Genomic DNA, 8,264 nt, shown 5'->3' on the forward strand with positions numbered 1-8,264 from the left:
TGTATTATTAATCCAATTTTACTGCATGTTAGATAGAGGTATGCAAAATCAAGGAATTGTCCCTGCTGTGGAGAGCAATTTAATAACACAGCCACAAATGGACATCACATAAACACTCAGTCCACTGATGTACAACTTAATGATAGAAATATTAATCTGTGATGTATTTCCATTGACTTTTGGCATGTTGAGCAAATGGAATTGAAGGGAAGTTCAATGAATTAACATGTTACTGGACAGAAATACTTTATGAGGCTGTCATCACAAATAGATATCTATCTTGTTAGGAAGAAAAATCATTTAAACCTGAAGTAATGCAAGTAAGTATATTATTATAAAGAAGCTCAAACCAGCACTTAGAGAGGAAATAGTTTTCCCAGTCTATAAACAGAACCTCTCAAAATTTTGAAGTCTCAAATTTGTACAAAATGAAGACAATGTAAAAATGCATCCCTTCAAAATTCTTTTGACAAAGGCACCATGGTTCACGACAGATATCACAGATTTCAGTGATCAAGAAGGATGATAAGACCTATGCAGAAGGTGAAGGAAGTTTGAAGGAATGTATTTAGTCCAGATAAAAGACGTCAGGTTGTCTTAAAATAGATTTCAAACGTATGTAAAACTGTTTCAAAGATGACAGTGATCAATCGCTCTCCATGTCCACTACAGGCAGAACATAAAAGTGAAGAGATCAGCACGCATCTGCAGAAATTGAAAAAGCTTTCTAAGTTCAGGAATAAGCTACATAGCACATTTTAGAGACTCTGATATTGGAGATTTTTAAAACAAGTGAGATGTATACCAGGGAACATCTAGTTCCAGTTATTCTTTCATGGATTGGACAAGCTGTAGGTGGTATCTTGATATAGAGTTAGACTTCTATGATTCTAAGACACTCGCCTGAAGCTTCAGTTTTGAACATTTGCCATTTTCAGACATTAAAAAAAAATTAAATAAGGCTATTTACAGTGGTCTCTTACTGTCTTGGCAGAAGAGAAGCATCAAAACTATTACTGTGAGGTTTTCCCACAATCAGTTTAGGTTGCTTCTGGTTGCTGCCCCCAGGCTGAGGGCTACAGAGGCCTCCAGCAAGTGCAGCTGGATGGCTGCTCAACACCAGGGGCTCAACACTGCAGCTGCTCTTCTTCCTGGACTCCACTTGTAGCTCTTGGTTAGTATACAACTAATGTTTAGTCTAGCTGTCACAGTCAGAAGAAACAACATATCAGAAATATGCTCCAAGTAAATGACATAAAACCAAGTAGGTTTTAAAACCCAGCAAGAACATTGCTGCAAGAAGTTCTTTCTTAGTCACCGAAACTGAGGGAGAGTCTCTAAGTGACTTGAAAACCTGAAGGATTGGGGGGGGGTGTGATAAGGGTGTTGAATTTACTGAAGACAAGGAACCTGTCTAGCACTATGAAAAGGCTGAAGAAATCTAACAGAAGGTAACCATGCCCATTTTGTCTTTAATCACCTTTTTTGTTAAATTAGCTCAAATCACACAAAAAAAACCCAGATATCTCTTCTCAAAACATCTGGGGAGCTGATGTCGGTTTCCGCTCATCAATAAACTTCCAGAACTGTACATCTTCATAGTCACCTCACACACACATCTTCATGTAAACACATGTTTGTGGAGGAACCTCAGCAATCCAGCTGATACTTCTGAAGACATGGGATTATATGGTGCCTTAACCTGATTCAAGAAGCTCACTGCTGGGGAAATCTTGAAATAGAAAATGTCGAATGGCATGATTAAATCTTTAAATAAAAATCAGAGATGGAGGAATTATTCACGTCTGCTGCTCTCAGCTTCTGGGGCATCCAAGCGACCATGTTCTATAGATGGTAATGCCCATGTCCATGCTGAGCTGCATGCACTCATCATTCCAGCCCTATGAACATTGAGAACACTGGCCATAAAGCTGGTGGGAATGGCGGGGAGGGCAACATCAGCTGGTGAGCATCATGGTCCAGGAAGGGGGTTAACTATTATTAGGGACTTGACTCAGGAGAAGCAGTACTTGCTCAGGAGATTGCTTGGGTAAGGGAGTCTGAGTCAAATCCTGTGCAAGGAAGGGTGCATCATATACCCGCACCCATATTGCTCTTACTTTTACAAATGCTACTGTTGGCATCTCTACAAAGCCTGAGAAAGATTTAGGTCACTTCAGGCCCAATAGCTCACAGAGCTATTGTAGCACATTGTAGCACAGCTGCAAGGAATGAGAGCAGGGCCAAATAGCGCAATGGTTCCCATCAGTGAATGATGCTGCATGCAAAAATGACCTAAGATTTGTCTTTCAGGTCTACGTACAGTGGCAGTGTCTGAGCTGTTTCACTTCTGTCTTTTTGCTGTCTTACACTACATGCATCAATGAGACAGACCACAGAGAAGTTGGAAAATAAGCAAAGAATTATTCTCCACTGAGTCACAGTATTGAAACAACAGGGACGTAAGTGAAAACCCAAGCATGCAATAATGTGGTTATACAATATGTTCATGATGAACGCAGCTGTTAAATAACATTCATTAATTGCATTTAAATAGCTATGATTAGCCACCATAATATGGTAGTCTTTAAGCTGTTTTACTTCAGGTTCAAGCAGCTATATGCTCCGCAAAAGATGCAGTCTAAGAAAAGAGCAACAAAATTGTTTTGTGCTACCTATACCCTTGGATCCCTGTGGACCTGCTCACCCACACACTCTTGGGTAAATTACAGGAGCTCTGGGTGGATTGTTTTAATTTCCATATGGCCCATCAACATTAAATGTTGGTAACACAAATGCTGCACATGGTTTGGTCCTGCCCCCATACCCGGGATGAGAGAGCAATGGCTGAGGGGGGTGGGCAGCAGCTGCTCTGGTCCTGGGCTGAGAAAGTTCCCTGTGTTTATTGGAGCCTTTGCGTCACCAGAGCTGGATTTGGGCAAAGCGAAAAGGATTCTGAATTGGTACTTTAACCACTTAAGCAATTCCAAATCAAGTAATATAAAAAAGAGGACATTTTAATTATGCACTTTCATGTTTGGCAAGCGCAGGAATGGATAAACTCCCCAAAAATGTCCTCACTGCAGTTTCAAAACAGTAAAGGTTAATAGTGTAGCACAAATGTTTCTCATTGTTTCAAATGTCTCCTCCTGACTTTCGGAAAAGATTTGAAATGTATTAATTTTTATTTCCCAAGGAGATTTAGATAAGATCCATTCCCTTTCTATGAAGGCTTCATTGTTTTCAATGTACACTACGTGCAGTCTGCAACCATTTTTTTCTCCACAGAACTTTTAGTGTTCTTGGTCCAGGTACTGTGTTTTCTTTTTCATTCATTTTGTCCCTTCTATTATAGCATATCATGTTACCATAATTTTCTGATTCCCCTTTAATAGGAATATAAAGCAATTCTTCCTACCAACCAAGTAGTTGCAACTTTCTGCATCCTGAGAAGGAGTAACCATGATGTCTGTCCTATCAGAAGAAGGGATATGTGTCATTCACTGGCATCTAACAGTAGAATATTTATGTGAAGCCTGTGGTTAGTGTTTTCTCCTCAAATCATAAGTGGTTAATATTTAAGCAAACTGCATGAAATCTTTCTTTGTTGCACATAAGAACATTACCAAGGAAGAAGGGGAAAAAAAACAAGCCATTGAGACAGACTGAGGAGTTTTATGACTAAACCCATCTCCTTGTGTTGACTTTGGCCTCAGCTCTTGACTGGACCAGACACAAAGAACATTTATTCCATTTGGTGTTTACCTGCCCTTTTCATACATCTTTCAGTGCAATTTGCAGGACCTGAAAAAGAGCACGTAAAGCCCCCAGTCCGGCGAGTTTCCTTCTCATCTCACCATAGACAGAGTTTGCAGCTGTTCATATTTGCAGAGAGTTTTATCTGATTTTTTTACCTCCCAGAACAAGTTCTGTCACAGTAATGCAAGTTATTTCTTCATATGTACACTTTTGGTAAGAGCAGTGTCCCTCAGGATGAGATGGCTTAGCATCTAGCAGCAGGTCCACCCCTGACAATTCAATTGCCTGAGTATTATTTCCTGATATTGTATACATCCCCACATTACTCCAGGGGCTCTTCCCTCTGTTGAAATACTGACAGCTTCATTTCAGAAAACAAACAAACAAACAAACAAAACCACACCAAAACCTGTTCTTCTTTGCTTTGCAGAAGAACAAGGTATGAAATACAGCACATTTTGAAAACTGGATACTAACATTGCAAGTCCCACATGCAGCAAGCTTGCAACTGCTACTGTGTGCAGTCTCTTATACTCATGGACCAACTCTAGCTTTAATGAGGTTCAAGTTAAAGCTTTTACCATAAAGACTTTGAACAGAGGAAGTTAGCATTAGTTTATATTTCCTAAGTAGTTCCATGCTATAAACTACTTGACACTAGCTCCTCTGTCATCCAAGTTCCCAGTAAATGGATCTGAGACTCAAGAGGAAGAAGAGGAATAAGAGAGCTTAATGGTTTTCATAGCTACCTCTTAAGTGAGTCACAGGGTGACAAGAAATGACATTTGGTGGCAGTCTTGTGGTTGGGACACTGTGTGTCTCAGATTGCTCAAATAGTTTTCATCCACTACTGACTAAGTTATCACTGAACTTGCTTATTCCTTCAGAAGCCAGTTTTTGGATTATTTGTCAGTGCTGAGTCAAGAAGTGGAATAATCTCTAAAGCTATGACAGCATCAGTGCATCATTGTACGATAACAAATTCATGTCACTTTTACACCGCAAAACCTCAAATTGTTTTGCTGAGCAATTATGGGCTATGAATTTGACCTTTATCCTTTCTCAACTTGGTGCTTTGCCTCTTTTCCAAAGGGAATTTCTGAGCGTGTAGGTGGTTTATGGGGAATCTTTTTTCCCAATGCAGCAGCAGTATTAGGAATGTTGGTAATAAGCCAGGTCAGCTTACAGCTTTGGAAATGGCACTATCGAACCATGGGACAGTAAACAATAATTTTTAAAACGTCAAAACTATGCTTTTTGTAAATATGTGGGTATGGAAGAAGTAAGAGGAGGAAGGGGCAAAGAGAAAGCCTCTACTTCAGTCCCTGTGGACTGTTTCTTTTGTATACTGGGGCACTGTGAAAAGTTGGGGAAAAGCTTGTACATTCCTTTCTGTACTATTGAGCCTATAAAACTTCCAAGAACATGTTTCAGTGCTCCCTGCTTTTACCTCCTGAGGAAGCTTCACAGTAGTAGATAGCCCTGTGGTGCCTCTGATTCTGCAGAGGCTGTGTCCAAGATAAATCTATCCAACATTTCTGATCACAGAATCACAGAATGTTTGGGATTGGAAGGGACCTCAAGAGATCATCTAGTCCAATCCCCCTGCCGGAGCAGGAACATTTAGATCCACTCTACATTTTCTTAAAAGTTGTTTTGAAGAGGATTAAAGAATATATTTGTGCTGAAATACAGCTTGGATCATAGATTCCATCTTCGTGGTATGAACAGAGGAGCACTAATTGAAAAAAAAAACAGTAGCTTTCGTTTTTTTCCTGGATGAGTGGGTGTGGGATTTTGGGGAAGGTTTTAGGGTAAGGCGCAGTCTGTTTTGTAAGTTGTGTGGGCTGGGTAGAGGAAGTGGCCAGTCCGAAAGCCGTAAGCATCACTCATGGAGAGATTTTAAACACCCCCACCACACACAGGTTTTGTATCAGAGGGTGGGGACCAGAGGTGCTGCCAGAAGTAAAGCTAATGAAAAGAATAATGGATCAAAAAAAGTTCATCAGTAGGTATACCAGCATCCTAAATATTTTTGTTGTCTGTGTGTTCCTCTGTGTGAATTCAGAGCATCATCTTCTGGCCCAAACTTTTGTGGCATCTTCTTTAAGTTCCATCAAACCCATACCCAGCCACCTATGTGTTTCCTTCAACAGGAGGCCCTTCTCAGAAGTTTAACTACTTAATACATCCCAGTGACTGCAACACAGGGAAAAACCCTCCACATAATCTCAGGATTAGCTGTTTTGAAAGTGATGAGACATAAAGGTGGAACAGTGAAGGCTTTGCCAAAAGCCTCCTCTCCCTTCTTCACTGCCATGATTTTGCACTTTTTGAAGGAACACAAATGCACAAAAGAACCTGCAATTAAAGGCTGTAAAGAGCTTTTACCTCTCAGGTTTTCTTTTCACCTGGTAAAGCTACATCATCTCAAGTGCATATGGTTTATCAAATCTGCCACAGCTAACACACAGAGGAGACTTCTAGCTGGCAGTCACATTTAATTCCAGCAGATAAAATTAAAGGAACTGATAGTGATATCTGAATTATTCTAAATATGTGCCTTAATCAAATATGTCTGAAGTTCTGGCAGAGGCAGAGAAGCCTTGTATTTTTTCTGGATTGTAGGACCGAGAAAATAAGAGGAGCCAATGAAGAAAACCTGAATGGAGATTAAAGAAATCACTTCACCTGTGTACAATTAGCTCAATTTTTTTTTTTCCCCCCCCACCCCTCCAGTGTTTACTGATAAATCCAAAGAAAGACCAGGTACTTTTTCCTAGAGCTGTTGAAGATATCTAGCACTATCAGGCATTGATTGTAGTTAAAGAAAGCCACATGCTGATTTGTTTTCTGCTGCAATTGGATGATACAGGTGAGGTTTTCTTTCACTTGATGATTTACTTTATTAATGATATTACACACTGCAAACTGTAAGGCTGTTTTACTATAGTCTGACAAAATCTGACTGTGGAGACAAAATGGGCAACTAGATTTATAAATAGATTAATATGGAGACTGGTCAATGGGAAGGATAACTTGAGGGTTTAAAATTGTTTAATGGTGCTGGGACACTCACAAACAGGTTGCCTGGATGTATTGCAAAAATCAGACCTTCTTGTCCTTTTATACAGCCGCCCAGATCAAACAGGGAAGAGAAAGTATTTTCCCAGCCCTGAAGTAGCTCAGGCTTCATCTGGTTAAAATGCTTCCCCCAACTTCAGATTATCTATAAAATTTTGTAGTTTAAATAAACAAGTTCTTCCTTGTCTGCCTCTCATATGGGAGGCAAAGACCCTTTGGCTGCTTGTTTGAAAATGTAAATAAATTTGCAAATATGACTTTCCTCTGCTATAGACAGAAGCATTTCTTTAAGTTCTTTTGTTTGTAGCCCATATTCATTCACTTCTGTCCTTCTAAGCAATATTCACCCAGAGAATAGCACAGAGGTTCATCTCATTGTGAAGTGTTCCTGAGCAGGGCTTCATTTTCCTTGGGTGTTACACAACATCAATGCCAATAACCTGAATAGCCTCTATTTCCAGCGGATACAATTACTGCTATTCTTCTCTACTGAGCAACACTCCTGGACTGCCCTTCACAGACATGTTGTCATTGCTGATTTGGTTGTTTCCAGGAGGGTTTGAACACGAGATGTCAGAGCTCACAGAGATTTTTACTGCCTGGCCTAATGCTGGTTATCTGATACGGAAAACTAGAAGGCTTCATGGGCTCAGTTGTGCTGTATACATTGATTACTGCTGATTGTGCACTTGCTTACTTGCTTTTAGTTACAGGTAAAGTATCCATTTCTTCCTCAATCAGACCAAATTTTTAGTACCAGATGCACAGAGTCAGGTCTGTTTTAGCTGTTCTGTTGTTGTTGTTGTTATTTTTTAATATTCTATTAGGTAGTGACCTGTAAAAGCAATGATGGTTTGTCAAAGAGAGATTAAGGGACAGCAAGTGAGTTTCAGTTACATCTTATTTGTATTCCACTGAGGACCAGAAAGCTTCCCAAGACCAATAAGGCTGTGCTGAAAAAGGCTATTTGCCTCTTGCCCCAGCCCTCTCTGGTCTCCAGCTATTCTAGAGTGCAGGAAAATGCTTGTGCTCTCCTTTCAGAAAAGCCAGATGTGAAAGTCCCTACAAACATGGCAGGAACTTCTGCTATCCTTTGCCATGGTAGTTTGGACCTCAAGGAATTAAAAATATCAATATTACCTTCGAAGTACCAGTCATATCTATAACCCATGCTTTCCTACAGGCGCTGTGCAGGCTAGGTAGAATTCATTCTGCCCGAGTCTGTTTTGCAAAACTAGCTCTTCTCTTGTATAAAAACTGAGCAGAGGAACAAGCAATTCAGGACCTGTTTGTCTGGGCAGGTTGGAACAGGAGGAGTTGCACAAAGGCAGCTTCAGCCCAAGCTGGTCTAGATTAGGAGCAGTTCTGCTATCATGGGGGGACCTGGGGGTGCAGGAGTAATCATACCACAGGTGCTTCTA

This window comes from Streptopelia decaocto (genome assembly GCF_964273445.1).
Source record: "Streptopelia decaocto genome assembly, chromosome: 3".
Taxonomy (NCBI): Eukaryota; Metazoa; Chordata; class Aves; order Columbiformes; family Columbidae; genus Streptopelia; species Streptopelia decaocto.